Source organism: Tachypleus tridentatus, chromosome 5 (genome assembly GCF_004210375.1).
Source record: "Tachypleus tridentatus isolate NWPU-2018 chromosome 5, ASM421037v1, whole genome shotgun sequence".
Taxonomy (NCBI): Eukaryota; Metazoa; Arthropoda; class Merostomata; order Xiphosura; family Limulidae; genus Tachypleus; species Tachypleus tridentatus.
Window position 1 is genome coordinate 33,975,218 of NC_134829.1, and position 15,604 is coordinate 33,990,821.

Consider the following 15,604-nt stretch of genomic DNA (forward strand, 5'->3'; position numbering starts at 1 on the left):
GTTAAGACTGCCAAAACATTAATACACAAAACAAGCTATTTTATTATTGTTAGACAAAATATAAGTTTGCTCATTTGTTCCTATTAATATTATTGTTTCGCAAGTTTACAGAAAAATCGGCTAGAAATGTTGCACCAATACCTAGATATACTATATGCAACACTGCAAATGACCATGATTAAATTTAAGAGTTGATTATTTCTCATAAGTGAAAGTTTACCTACTGATAAATACAGGTGAAACTAGCAAACCTTAAAAAAAGGTTGAAAATATCGTTGTTTCCTGTACCGTGTTGGTTGAAGTACCATATTAAAATGTATTGATATATCGTACGAAGTTTTAAATACTTTGCGTGAATTGAACAATCAATGAAAAGCAAACTGTCTTGTCTATTTCATTTTTTGATATAGAGAAAAAGTAAGTTTGCAACATTGACGAGTTGGATAATGGAAATTCTCAAACTGGATTAAAAGGCGAAAATCAGTTAACCGAGTGTATTAGCAACGCGCATTTGTTAGTTGATCATGACAACAGTTGCTCAGCTTGTATGGAAGATTTCAGCGGCAAATTGGAAGACTATAAAGGAAATTAATAAAGGAAAACTATAGTTTAAAGAATGGGCTTAATGAGATACAGAAGTGTACGCAAGAATTATTGTTTCTTTAGGGAAATACTGCAGTAGATTTAATGCCAAGAAATGCAAGTAATACGGAAACAAGTTATAAAAATAACTTGCAGTTCAAAACCCTATGCAGCAGCTGCTAAAACTAAGTACCAGATAGTTAATACCAAAACTTTTAATAATAGTGGTATTTAACTTCAGAGTACATTAAAATCGGGCAACGAGTTTCCATAAATGTGTATTCAAATAGGCTGACGATAATTTAAAAAGATTATTTAGTGGCCGAAGTGCAATGCTTACGTAGTACCACAACAAAAGTCCTTCAATCTTTTGTTGCAAGAAATGGCTTTAGGCAACAACTCGTAAACAGCTAACTTCAAGAAGAATGACAACTACATTCTAAGTTGTTATAGAAGTGTTAACCTAACGAGCTACGAACACTTTCTTTTGAAATCTGGCCAGAATGATTAACAGGTTGTGGTTTTATCATCATCATTTCTGATTTAATCCAAGCAAGCATAAAGAGAAGTAATTTAATACACTACATAACGAGTAACAATAATAACCCCAATACGTTTAAACATTAAAAGTATTAATAACAAGGTAGATGATATTTTATAACTATTTTTTACCGTGACTTTGAAATGTCATATTTCTTGTATTATTAAATTATAAAATGTGGATTTAATTGGGCACGGTGGTGGAATTGTTTATACTTGAACTGGATTAACATAATAACAACCGAATTAAGTTATGTAGATTTATTATTGAAGATTTCTTTTATTCTGTATTTATCGTCCACCTTCTAGAAGGTGGAGTGAATTCATTAATAATATTAGTTTGAATAATTTATTATATACACACTTATTCCGAGTTAATTTCATTTCAATTTCTTTCAATATACCCAAAATACAATTGACAGAAGTAGTGGACTTTAATGAACCATTTGTAAATGCATATAATTAACGCCACTTTCCTATTTACCAACCTACTAGAGTGGTTTGTGCTGCAGTATCAACACTAAATGTTTTTACAAATTGTTCCAGTGTAATTTCAGAATTAATCCGTCGAAATATTTTGATATTTCTGATCATTGCGTTATTATATTTTACAACCTTAAAGCTCTCAAGTGATACAACGGTATGTCTGCGGACTCACACCGCAGAGAACAGGGTTTTGATACCCATGGTGGGCAGAGCACACAGCCTATTGTGTAGCTTTGTGCTTAATCCTAAACAAAAAGTCTTAAGTCAGCCTAACTTTATAGCCATTCACAATAAAATACTTATTTAAAAAAAAAACAACAAAAAAAAAACTTACATTCAAGAACTTCATTTCTACTTGAAGTTCCGTTAACTGGAATTATATTCCAAATAAAGAATCTGATGTCGATTCAGCATTTTTCTCATTCGAAACGCATTATCGAAACATGTATAATTTATCTCTGTTAAAAGATGCAAGATTAAGTAATGTAAGGTATTCAACTTAAATGACAATATTATTTAGACAAAAAATACTTTATTGTCGCTTTAAACAAAGGGGTAATCCCTGTACTAAAAATAAATACTTGGAACTTCAGATGTTTGCTCAGCATTAGTGTCTGAACTTAAGGCCAAATACTTTGATATTTTCAAAATGAAAAACTTTCGTGACACGTAGCGAACTATATAAATATAAAAAAAAAAAGCCAGGCAAGAATAAAGAAAAAGACAAAATCAAGAGTTTGTAATAAACCGGGTTATTGTGTTACAGATCTTAAGATTATTTCCAATAGTTTTAATTACCATTTTATTACGCAGAGTCACTCCGACTAACGCTAAAATGTCATCATAATGCAATAATGTATCATAATCATAAGTGACATGATAAATTAAGAGTTTAACCCAATTATCTTGAACCTACAACCACGACTGAAATTCGTACAGGAATTAGTGGATTTAAGTTCTTCTCCATCTGGTTGAAATGATGGACTACCTTTTGTAATGACACCTGCTAATAAACCAATAATTTAACCCTTAATTCTACTTGGATAGTTTTATTATTACATACTTTATGTACAAGATACCTCAAACTACTAAGATCGCACCTGTTTACAATGTGGTGATCAAGATTGTGTGGAAATTCATTAGCAGATATCTTATTTTATCTGTGCGTGTTGTTGAATACGTCCTTTATAACAGAACTGTTGTTTTTCTGCAAAATAATAACGTTTGAAGTAATTCACGATTTGGTTTCAGTTAGCATAAAAATAAACTAAAATGTATCTATTGGCAATTACAACAAAACTAATCAAACCTTATGAACCCAAGAAATTAGTTTGTGCTCTAGACATCACCCAGGATTCGATAATGTTAAATGTATAGTTTTATTTTTTAAAATGTAATCATTATGGTCTACGAAGTAGAATGTATAACACCTTAAATTATTATTTAAAAAACACGCAATGTTTTTACTCCAATTAATGGTATAGTCTAAACTTGTGTAATATTATTTGAGGAGTTCTTCACGGCTCAGTGTTTGGACATTTGCTTTTCTTATTTATGTTAACGATTTAATATCCGAATGTTCAAAGGATAGTAACTATATTTGAGCTGGTGATATGACCATTGTTATAGAAGCAGATTCTCTTGCTAAGTGTTATAAAACAGCGAATTATGAATTGTTTTCTATCGCCACATGGCTCTTTGAAATATTGCATAGTTTTAAATATTCATAAAAAAGTCACAATATATGATTATTTCAAGTGAACTGGTTAAATCAAGTTTGAATATGAATAGCAAAGGTTTTATCTAGGGTTGGTTCAAATAGAATATTTGGAATTATTATTCAGAATAACAACCTTATTTCTATTTGTTCTAGCCTCCAAAAATTGGCAAAACAGTATATATGACATGGTACAAGGAAGTATTTCGACTTCAAACATTCTATTAAATTTAAAAATCACACTTTCCGTTATAGTCAAATGACATACAAGTTTATGGGGCACAAATTTATTAAGACCAATCTAGTTATTACAAAAGAGAATCTTAAGACTAAGTATTGGTCTTCCATATGAAGCATCTGTGGCTATATGTAAAGAATATCTAGCATTAATGATCTATTACGCTTGAGTTTACCGATACGTTTGTATTACAAAGGATATTAGAATATTTAATCCTGGTATGAACTTAACTAATCTCCGGAGAAAGTTTATATTCCTATTCTGAAGAACAAAATATTACATATGCTCACAAAGTAATTCAGTTTTGACTTCCAAATGTTATTTTCATTCTAAACAAAGTTCCGTTTAATAACTGGTTAACTCGCAGTACTAAATTGTCCAGCTATGTATATTTTAATTACTCTGTTTTGTTTAAACATGTGGATAACTTGTGTGTACTTGCTTTTATATATTGTTTCTATAGTTATATATAGAACTATACATATTACAGCAGAAATTTGTTGAATAAATAAAAAAAGCATAATGTGATATTCTGGGTTGCTGCCTCTTTACTCAGCACGTTAAATGCATGTTTACACGAAACATTAGGCATAAAGCCACCTGGTTCGGTACATAATTACTTTCGACGACACAGTTATATTTAAAAAAAGATGTTTTCGACGTACAGGTTTTATTTGAAAATGCTGCTTTTATACTGGTAAAATGTTATACGCACTTAATGGGGGTTATATCATACTCTAGACATATTTGCCCTTTGATATGCATGAACATAGCCAATATACAGGTTAAATTAATAACAGAAATTAAAATCTACAACTAAGGAAAAACAAAAAAACGTAAAACAAAAAAGGATGGAGGTTTACTGGTGACAGTTTGCACAAGCTACAAATCCCTATTATGACTCCATTATAGTACAGTATTAATTCAAGTGTTATATACTTTAGCGTGGGATTGCACAGTAATTTTGAAGAGACAAAACAAAAAAAAACACTTAATTCGATTATGTTGCTGCAAAAGTTCATGTTCTTCGCTGCGCGTTAGTTGGAAGCTACAGCACGTGCATTTTCTAGCGCATTAATTGGAAAATACCACTGAAAAGTTCCAGATTTTGCTGCTGCGTATTATAACTAGTCACTATTGTAGTTATTACTCCAGCCGAGACTATATTCCAGAAAGTTTTTAACAATGGACGAAGACGATAGTACATTTTCCTACTCTGATAACAATGGCGATTCTTCCTACTGAGTTTTCATACTTAGCTAAAATGTGTGCTAGTATTAAGTATTTATTAGTACTGCATGTAGTATTATTTCATATAGCTACTGCTATTTTTGAATAGTTGGGGTTAAGTTAGTGGTTCTAAACGTGTAATTTTGTAAATTGGCGAATTACGCCAAATGTGTCGCTGTTGTCCTTTCTTCATGCGCTATTTGCGTCACCTTATTTTAGAAACATTTATGTACAGCAAGCCGTTGAATAAAATAGGTATGTATCACGCATACCTAAAAAGGTAAGCATGTTAGAGTCTGTTTACATATCATTAATCTGTGTTGTATTATCTTAGAGGAAACATTATTCAGTTTTCTTAAGATTGCTCTGTTGATGCTCGTCTTTTGTTACATTACGCTGTAACATTGGTGAAAGCTGGAAATTAAAATTTGCGATACAACAGTTTTCTTTAAAATGGCCCTTTAAGAACAACTTTACGTTTTGTTTGCTGTAGTTACATAGCAGAACGTGTTTATTCTCTGTTATATATATATATATATATATATATATATAATGTTATTTATTTGGAATAGGTTCAATGTAAACACGATGCAACAGCGAAACATGCAACATTAAACTGAACATACGTGCACATATGAAGTTTAAAATTTATACTTCACAAATTGGCGTAAAACCTTAAGAAACAAGATTAGTTAGAACAGTTATTTTATAAAAGATGAATGGAGAACTAAAAGCACAGAAACAAATTGAATCAAAATGCAAAAGTTTATATTTATTTTCAAGCCCACAACTAAGGATTGAAAGAATCAAACAAAATTAGGCTGGATGTAGAGTCTACGTCATTTTCCATGGCTATAAAATTCCTATTTTGACTCCACTCAAACTGATTACGATCTGTACATACGGAGTCAAAATAGCTGCATCTTTTACGAGTAAATTATGAACAACGGGAGACATCTTTACTGTTTCCTTGACACACAAAACGTGCGTGACAGCTTGTGGAAAAAAAAAATAAAAAAAATTGTCAGTCTTATTTCAGTGCTACATCTATTCTACTAGGTGTATAGTTAGTTACTTTCATTGTTAAAATCAATAACGAATTAAGCTTATACCGAGGAAACAAGGCTAACGTATTCTTAGCGGCTCCTCTATGAAATTAATGTATTTTTTCTAACATGTTGAAGACTGAGGAGTCTCTGAAACAACGTCAACCTTTGCATTAATCTAATCTATCACTGGTCAGAACTAGTGCCGATATATATAAACGAAGGAAGGAGTCATTTTCTGAAATATTAAATAAGAAACATGTAATTTTTCATATACGTACGGTATATGTATTTATGTTTTCGCGCGCTTTATTACCAATAGATTAATATCGCAATGATATTTCAGTCAGTATCTTAATGCATGCTATCATTCACTGTACATTTTAAATTACGTTTGCCTACCTCCTCCGTTGGTGGGTTATTGATAAGGATGTGGGCTTGTAACGTTAAAAATCTAGGTTCGATACCCGCGGTTAAAACACCACAGATAGCCCATCATGAAGCTATTTGTTAACAATAAATAAGTGGTCTATATTAATTAATTAATTAATTAAACAAGTATTTAATAACCCCCTAGAGTTTGCCGCACTTCATTGTCGTGATGTAACGCATGCCACGTTTCTCTTGTTAATTTCGCCTTCCTCCCTGTTAATTACTCGTCTTCCATCCAGAGACGGAACGGCATGGCCAGGTGGTTAAGGCATTTGACTCGTAATCTGAAGGTCGCGGGTTCGAATCCCCGTCACACTAAACATACTCGCCTTCCAGTCGTAGGGGCATTATAAAGTTACGGTCAATCCCACTTGGTGGTGCTGACTAGCTGCCTTCCCTCTAGTTTTACACTGTTAAATTAGGGGCGGCTAGCGCAGATAGCCCTCGTGTAGCTGTGCGCGAAATTTAAAAACAAACAAACCATCGACGGCATATGTTGTAATTCATCTATCATTTAAAGCTAGTAACTGTCTTTCAGTTGTTCTTTTGTTGATAAAAACAGTTTTTCTCATTCTTCTTCGATCTTGCACTGTAATGAACGTTGTTTTGTTGGAGTTTATTCGATAGATTCGATTTCTTCTAGTCATCTTTTATAGCTTTTAACTCCACAGCTGCATCTGTGAACCCTAGAGTTTATGATTTGCATTCCATTGTCACACAAAAATCACTCCGCAGTTTGAGCAGCCTATCGAAAAGTTAGCGGTGTATGATAAGTAGCTATCGTCGCTGTGGATGGTTATGTTCAGTTGGTCTTTGTATGGCTTTACGAGAAAGTTCTAAAATCAAACATCTACAGTGCTTGTGGGAAATCTTCGCGCAGGATAAGACTGATGGTAAACAGTTTTTGATTGTTTACCATTATTGACTTGTTACCATATAATTTGAAATGTTTCAACACCAAACGCGACTTTGGATATTCCTCGATATATTTTTTGACAGCAGATATTTTTAGGAACATAGGGTTAGAATTGAACAAAAAGTCCACAGACAAATGTTAAACACTGAAAGGCAGCAGCGACAAAAGGTCACGGATGAAAGGAGAAATTACCTTGAACGTCCATGTAAATAGATCACACCTGAAGATATCACGACCTTAGTATTTCTAGTCGCTAACGTATGTTAAAGTTTGATCGTGTATAAGCTTTTATTCACTGACAGCGAATGGAAAAAACGCATACAAATTATATTAAATAGGTTAATTTGTTTCGCTGTTGTTAAATGCAAAGCTACAATTATTAAAACCCAGTTATCAGGTGTTATAAACCTTCAAACTTAACGCTGAAACACTGGAGGCATATTTAATAGGGTTAAAATATAATAATTAGAAGTAACTTGAAAACACCATATAAAAAGGTATTTACGTGATATCAAAATATTCTTTCACTGCAAGTTATTTATATCCGGTCCCCAACACCGAAGGGGATTATGGAATATTTTTGAGCTGTTCATAACTGTTAAATTCATTTTACGTATACAAAATTGTTTTTGGATGTAAATAATGCATCATTATATGAATACAATTTTAATACTCTTTACTGTTCAAATTCATTAATTAAGCTGTATTATAATAAATAAGAGGGTTTATGATGTTGTAATTTGACCCCGATGGCAAATTGATAGTCCATAATACAATTTCGCGCTTTATACAAAATGTAAATAAATACAATTTTAACAGATACAGTACTATAAAATAACTGCAATTTTGAACATTAAAAAGAAAAAAAACATTGAATAATAATACTCGTAATAAAAGCAGTAAAATAAAGTTTTAGATAACTTTAGTCGGACATAAAAAAAAAAAAAAAAAAACTGACAAATAGTTGGGCCTAAGGGCACGAATCTATTCTAAACATCCACCGAGAAGGATAGAGATGTAGAGAGGTATTTTAACTCACTCATCACCCAAAATAATAATAATAATAATATAATCTTAGAATACTAGTTAAATTAATTAATACTGGCACCCTTATATCGTTTCGTTGTACATCTAAAATGACATCTTATGCACATAACAGTCAGGGCTGAACGGACAGTTTTTCAGGTATTGTGGTCTCTAATTTAAAGCTACCGAACGCAAAGGAATTATTCTTAACGCAGTTGACTCTACTCTCATAATGTATCTACAGCTGAGAGTGTAAAATGCACTTGGTAACGTCACATTTAGAACCGAGAAAATCAAATTCCTAGTAAAGTGGAGGATTTGGTTTGGTTTGTTTTGAATTTCACGTAAATCTACACGAGGGTTATCTGAGCTAGCCTTTCCTAATTTAGCAGTGCAAGGTTAGAGGGAAGGCAGCTAGTCATTACCACCCGCCGCCAACGAATAGTAGGATTGACCACGATTTTATAGAGCCCACCCCACAGCTGAAAGGGCGAGCATGTTTGATGTTACAGGGTATTGAACCCGCGACCCTCGCGGATCAAGTAGAGGAAGCAACAGTTACCAGTTCTCCACAAGATTGGAACGCTACTCAAAGTTGCTTCTATCAGCATCTCCCAAAGGTCAGTAATTCGGTGTCGTATCCAAGCGTCAGCATACTGATTTATGAGCGATTGAATTATTAATATTTATAAGACTAAATGTGTTAATATTATCTAACTGTATCTGGATTGAAGAAAGTACTGCAAAAGCATATACACAGAATTTACATAACTATTTTTAATCGTCTTAATTCTCTGTTAAATATGGTTGTAAAGTCTCACGTATTTTCTTAGGAATGACTCACATTTTAATTGCAGAAATGAGATTATACAATGAAAGTTTTAAGCCTAACAGTACAATTCTCGTTAAACAGTTACCTTTCCAGCCTTCATAGAACAACTTAGAGTCTGTTTTATATAGAAAAATGTTCATTCACAATCAACGCTTGTTATGCAAAAGCATAAAGTTTGTTTGTTTGTTTGTAGTTAAGGACAAAAACACACAAAACACTATCTGTGCTCTGCCCACCACGTGTATCGAAGCCAGGTTTCTAACGTTGTAAGTTCGCAGTACAAAAGCTTACTGGACACAATTCTGACGTTAGAAAATTAACTGCCGTGCAGATTAGTAACCATTTACATAAGTATCTAAGTTTTTCTAAGTGCTTTTCAACATGCCTTTAAATCTAGGCCATTCATTTTGTACTAAATCATTTTTGTTAAGCACTGGCATCACTTTATTCTCAGTTTGTTTGTTGTTTTTAAAGACCAACAATTTACTTGAAAATACAGAGTAAATTCGGAATTATAATAATTGTTGATTGTACAATACGGACTCGATCCATTGAGCGAGCAACAGTGCTAATAACGGATGTGATAAGCGCGCTCTTAGTCTTAACAGGCGAGTAGAAACCGTAAAGCCAGACTAAAACAAGAGAAATTATTGAGAAGACGCTTAAATAAAACAAATTAAAATAGGGAAAATAACGAACTTTTCAAATTATCGAAACAATTGACAATTCAGAGTGCTATCCGAGAATTATAAATTCTAAAAAAGTTTACAATCGGGACGTTCATAATCGAAGTCTACCGATAGTTCAATGTATCATGACACAACTGGTTGTAGTTTGCTTTCTTTTCAAGCGTGATGCGAGTAGCTATGTGGAAAAAATAGCCGTTTTCACCATACGCAACCAGTATTCATACAAATTCCTATTGTTGCATACCAGCGATAATATTCGTAACAGACGCGTGGAAAACAAAACATGGCACGCACTTCCAAAAAAGTAAGTATTCTACGTGGATACGCCAGTTGTTTGGACCACTGGGTTACCCGAGCAAGGTACACCCCCAGATAAGACACTTAAAAACTTCAAATAGAGCAATTTCTAAAATATACCTGGTGAAACGAGAACATTTAGTTCGACAGTTATTAATGTGTAACATGTTTCCCCCTACTTTCTCAAAACAAAATACATTAGTTTTCTTGTTCTAAAGTATTGGGTTGAGGAATAATTCGTGAGCGTTTTTTCAAGTTAACAAAATATATTCATAAATGAAACGCTTTCGCAAAATATTTCATGTCATTTGGTAGATAATTTTTTGCTCTAATAGATGGTGTGTTTGATTTTCATGTCTTTAATTTTTGCTTTCATTTTCAGCTCATTAAATGGAATGTCAAGTGGACAAAATCGAGCATTTTCGACACCATCTTCTTTTCGCATTTAATTTCTTGCAATTTCGTTTACAACAATGCATACTATATACCTAGGTATTACATGAAATAAAGTATCATAAATGTTTTGGGTGTAATGTGTTCATGCATTGAAGTATTGTATAGTCTTGCATGTAATGCTTGAATGAACTTATTTAAAAACGCTCACGAATTATTCCTCAACCTAATATAAGGTTGTACTGAAGAGTTAATCCATGTTGTGGTATCCAAACCTGATTTTTAGTATTATAAGCCCTCAGGTTTTACCGCTGATCCACTTAGGGGGGAGGGGAAACAGTATTACCGTCATCGCTTTTACAAAATATCGAGATAAAATTCTAGAGAGAAATTTTAAAAATTACTTTCAAGCTACATTTTGGGATATCCTGCATTTACTACTAATACACAGAAAGCATGAAACTAATCTTAATATATTACAAAAAGGTGTATTCAAGAGACAAGATACTACCGTATAGTGGTGCAAGTGATTAAAACAGGAAAGTCTTGTGTGACAGTCAATAACACTACAATGACAGCACATAAGGAACAACTAACGTTGTAATTTGTACAGTCGTGACGTCAGTAAAAACGCGCGCGTTCTGTGTGAATCACGAGGAGAATTGTAAACTCTGTAAGCCACAACACAGCATGATATACACGAACTTCGAAAGCAAGAAATAAAAATGTGTTACTCTTAATTTTGGTTTATTTACTTTTGAGACAAGCTACTTTCAGTGATCCTGCGCAAGTACGTCTACTCTAAATATTTTATCGTTAAACAAAGAATGTTTTCAACGGTACCGATACGAATGATAATAGGTGTCGTAACATATCACTGTCTCGTAGATATAAGATATCAGTCGGGCCATTCACATCGGAACCGGCGTGCTAGAAAGTATAGTTGAAACAATATCCTTAGCGGAAATCAGTAATGTGTCAGTAAATAAATAACGACTGAAATTAGTATCGGCCTTATCTTAGTGATAAAATACCGCACTAGATAGAAGGTCCCTCCTCACTCACGTATACAAATATTGCTCTAAATGACACCGCATAACGGATGTCAACTCACAGGTGTGTGTTGAAACATCGCTTCAGAGGAAGAAGAGGTCAAAATGTACCAGACCTTTCCAGTACGTAAAATCTAAACTGCGATAAAGATCACAAAGAGAGAGACCACTTCAGATCTGGGATCGTGAGTATTTTTTTGTTTGTTTTTTTATGCGACAAATGTTTGTCCATATTAGACCTTCTCTTCAATACGAGAATACTCCGTTGTGGCTGGGCTGGACTTTTACAACCAAAAGTATGTATTAAAAAAAAGTGTACAAAAAGAACAAATATGTGCAGTCTGGAATCATTTACAACCATATTAGGTTTACTCGGTTTTCAGTGCTTCACATATATCGAGGTTCAGAATTGTAATATCTCTTATCAGACGAGTCTGTTTTCCGCCACCCCCACCCCCCGGTAGATTAGTGGAAAAAGTAATTTCTGTTAATCAAGCATCCGACTAAGGTCAAATTTAAACTGGTGTGTAAAAACAAACTGCAATCTTTTTAGATAAATCTTTGGTCCACCTAACATTTTCAGAAACTTTCTAATAATAAATGTCAATAGTAGTTTCTAAACACTTACGTTAGTAATAAAGAGTGTTAAAATGTTAGCCATCTTAAATGTAGTCCATTAATATTATAATTTAATTATTAATATTATTATTATGAAAGGTTCACCGTAACCGAAAAATAAAAAAACCTTTTTTTCTTTTCACAATACAAGAAATTTTTTTTACACAGTTCAAGTTCAACAAAATTAAATCAAATAAGAAAATGATCATTGATAAATTAGAAATAAAATTCACTTTGTTTTGTCGGTGTTACTCAAAATAAGTATTCATATTTAAATGGATCATACAGGGAAAGAAAACTGGTTAGTCACTAATAACGAAAATGTTAAAACCTATTACTTTCTCCCAGTAAGCGGTTTATTTATATTGTCAGGGAAATCGTTTGTAAAGGATAGCTTTTGTGGGCTCTTTTTATTTTTTTACTTTGCGAAGTCACTTGTAGTTTAACTGTGAAGGAAACAGTTAAATTTAGAGATCCATCTCAGGATATTTTGCAAGTTAGAAAACGACATAACATAACACTTAAGTCATTCAGAAAAGTCTGAGCTTGGAGAAAACTGTCACTAAATAAAATATTTACGTTACATGGCCCGACAAAAGTTACTTCTCAACATAAATGAATACCCAAGTAACATGCACGAGATTCTTAGAGACTCGGTTTTAAGAAGACAACCTGAGAGTCAAGTAAACTTCGAACTAATGTATCATTGATATGAAACGATGAGAATTATGCATTTATTATTATTATTACTACTACTCAGCGCAATTAATATGTACTTATTTGGTTAAATATTCATCAGTACAAACATGTCCAACACATTAATTAATGACAATATGGTTTTTCAGCCTGTGTTACTACCATATTTTCTATACATTACCATTACATTAACTTCATAAAGTTACATTAGACGTATTACCATAAATACTATGTATTCAACGTATCATTATACAATACTTAACATCACATGCAAAATGACTTGATGGTATAACCTAATAAATAATGAAAACATCACTAAGAACATTATACATCACATGTTATAAATGATGTATTATTATTATTTAAAACAAAAAATTATTAAAACAATATTAAGACAAATGCCTTGAGCTTCCTCAAACAATGTCACACGTATCCTCATAACACCGTCACATCATCGTTATGATGAAACATTTAAAAACGACATGACAATACATTTAAACATACCACAGAATGACTCTTACCTTAAAATAAAAGAGTTACTTCCCCCTTCTTCTATAAATACAACTCAACACTGATCGGCCAACTACGCAAGTGTACTACCAAACAAAACAACCAAACTCATCTACTTATATACAGGTGGCTATTTAGAAGCTTTATCTAAACCTATCTACACCTAGTATCACAGAAGCAGCGTTTCTATGCCTCGAGTTGTACGTGCAAGATATGCAGACGGGCGTGAACTACTATACTGACGGGTGACGTAGAATCTGAGTCAGCTTCCATGCTCCTGATAAACCCGAAATACCATTTGATCGTGTAGTCACAGCACAAGAAAAACCCTTACCACGCAACGGATTATTCAATTCTGTTCAGTCAGGCCTCATAAGTACGGAATAAAAGTAACTTTCAGAATAGTAGGGAGTATTTTAGCTATAGAAATGTTCACCAAAAACCCTACAATTTCTACACGATAAACACAGAGTAATCTGTGCCATTCTCAAGCATTATTTTCATTACGAAGATTTTGTTAGCTCAGGAAGAGAATTTTTATAGAATGTCATTCCGATTTGAGAGCCAAGGAATTTGTTGTAACCGAAATAAATACAAAGGGCGTGTCAAACGTCTTTAGTAGAAGGAACATTCTATTTTTTAATACCTTATTTGTGAGTCCTAGTTTCAGGCCCCAAGGTCAAATGAATATCCATATAACAATTAGTATACATAATCATCTGTCTTCTTCATTTTATTAACTTAAACTTATCATAAAATACTGAAAAACCCGTATTTTTAACTAGCATTTCTAACAGAAAAACCAGATCTACTTAACAAAGAAGTTATACTAATCAAACATGAGTAATATGTTAAGAACTTTGGTTCTACATGCCCGGCAAACAAATTATACCATCCAAAGATGAATATAACGCTACAAACTTTGGTTCTAGGTGCAGGGGCGTAGCCAGAAATGGCCATTGGTTTTTTTTAGTTTGAGTGCTTGATGCAAGCGCCGCAGGCGCGAAGCCATGCTAGGAGGGTCCGGGGGCATGCCCCCCACGGGAAAATTTTTAATAAAAACATAAAAGAAAAGCCTGAATTATGCATGCTGAGACCACCTTTTTGGCAGATTTCAGAATGGCATACTGAGGCGTTTGTCTTACTTTTTTAATCATAAATAAATATAGGACTATATATATAATATATAACTTAAAGTTATCAGGCCCAGCAAAGTAGGCCTACAGTCCTGTCATCAACATATAAAATATAGAGTCACTCAAGAGTGTGGAAAATATATGTATAGTGTCTATAATCTGTATTCAAATATCATGGACAGTGTATGTTCAGATTCCCTGGATTTCAAGAATTAACTTGACAGTGGGTAGCACCGTGGCACTAACCTAGTACCATTGGCGCCATCTCCCTGAAGAAAAAAATATACCAAGTATAACGTTAAAAAATTTGGTTCTATGTACCTGACAAACAAATTATACCATCCAAACATGAATATAACGCTGAATACTTTGGTTCTAGGTGCCTGATGAACAAAAAAAAAACCAAGTATAACGTTAAAAACTTTGGTTCTAGGTACCTGATAAACAAAATATATCAAGTGTAACGTTAAATCTTTAGTTCTAGGTGCCTGATGAACAAAAAATATATCAAGTATAACGTTATAATTTTGGTTCTAGGTACCTGATAAATAAAATATACTGAGTACAACGTTAAAGTTTTAGTTATAGGTACGTGATGAACAAAATATATTTGGGCCTGGTGTGTCAAGACGTTCGACTCGTAATTCGAGGGTTGCGGGTTCGAATCCCACTCGTACCAAACATCCTCGCCCTTTTAGCCGTGGGGGCGTTATAGTGTGACAGTCACTCCCACTATGCGTTGGTAAAAGAGTAGCCCAAGAGTTGGCTGCCTTCCCTCTTGTCTTACACTACTAAATTAGGGACGACTAGCGCAGATGGCCCTCGAGTAGCTTTGCGCGAAATTCAAAAACAAACAAACAAAACAAAATATATCAAGTATAACGTTAAAGCTTTCGTTCTAGGTGCCTGATGAACAAATTATACCAAGTATATCGTTAAAACTTTGGTTATATGTGTCTGACAAACAAGTTATACCAAGTATAACGTTAAAAACTTTGGTTCTAGGTGCCTGACAAACAAGTTATATGAAGTATAACGCTAAAAACTTTGGTTCTAGATGCCTGACAAACAATTTTTCCCAACCAAAGATGAGTATAACGTTAAAAACTTTGGTTCTAGGTACCGTAACCAAAAGTTTACATTCGACGAACAATGTGCGCTGAAACGC

The 15,604-nt window shown here is 33.3% G+C and overlaps 1 protein-coding gene across 7 annotated transcripts in view; it reads right to left on the bottom strand.

The window, feature by feature from the left end:
• Positions 1–15,604, bottom strand: part of LOC143250894 (uncharacterized) — a 66,387-nt gene that overhangs the window by 34,772 nt on the left and 16,011 nt on the right. For 4 of the 7 annotated variants that reach the window (XM_076502059.1, XM_076502053.1, XM_076502058.1 and 1 more), the window contains exon 1: positions 13,312–13,765. The exons of the other annotated variants lie outside the window; for them this stretch is intronic. The gene's annotated coding sequence lies outside the window, so the exon portion shown is untranslated. Of the gene's footprint in view, positions 1–13,311; positions 13,766–15,604 lie in introns of those variants that run through there. 7 annotated transcript variants of the gene reach the window in all.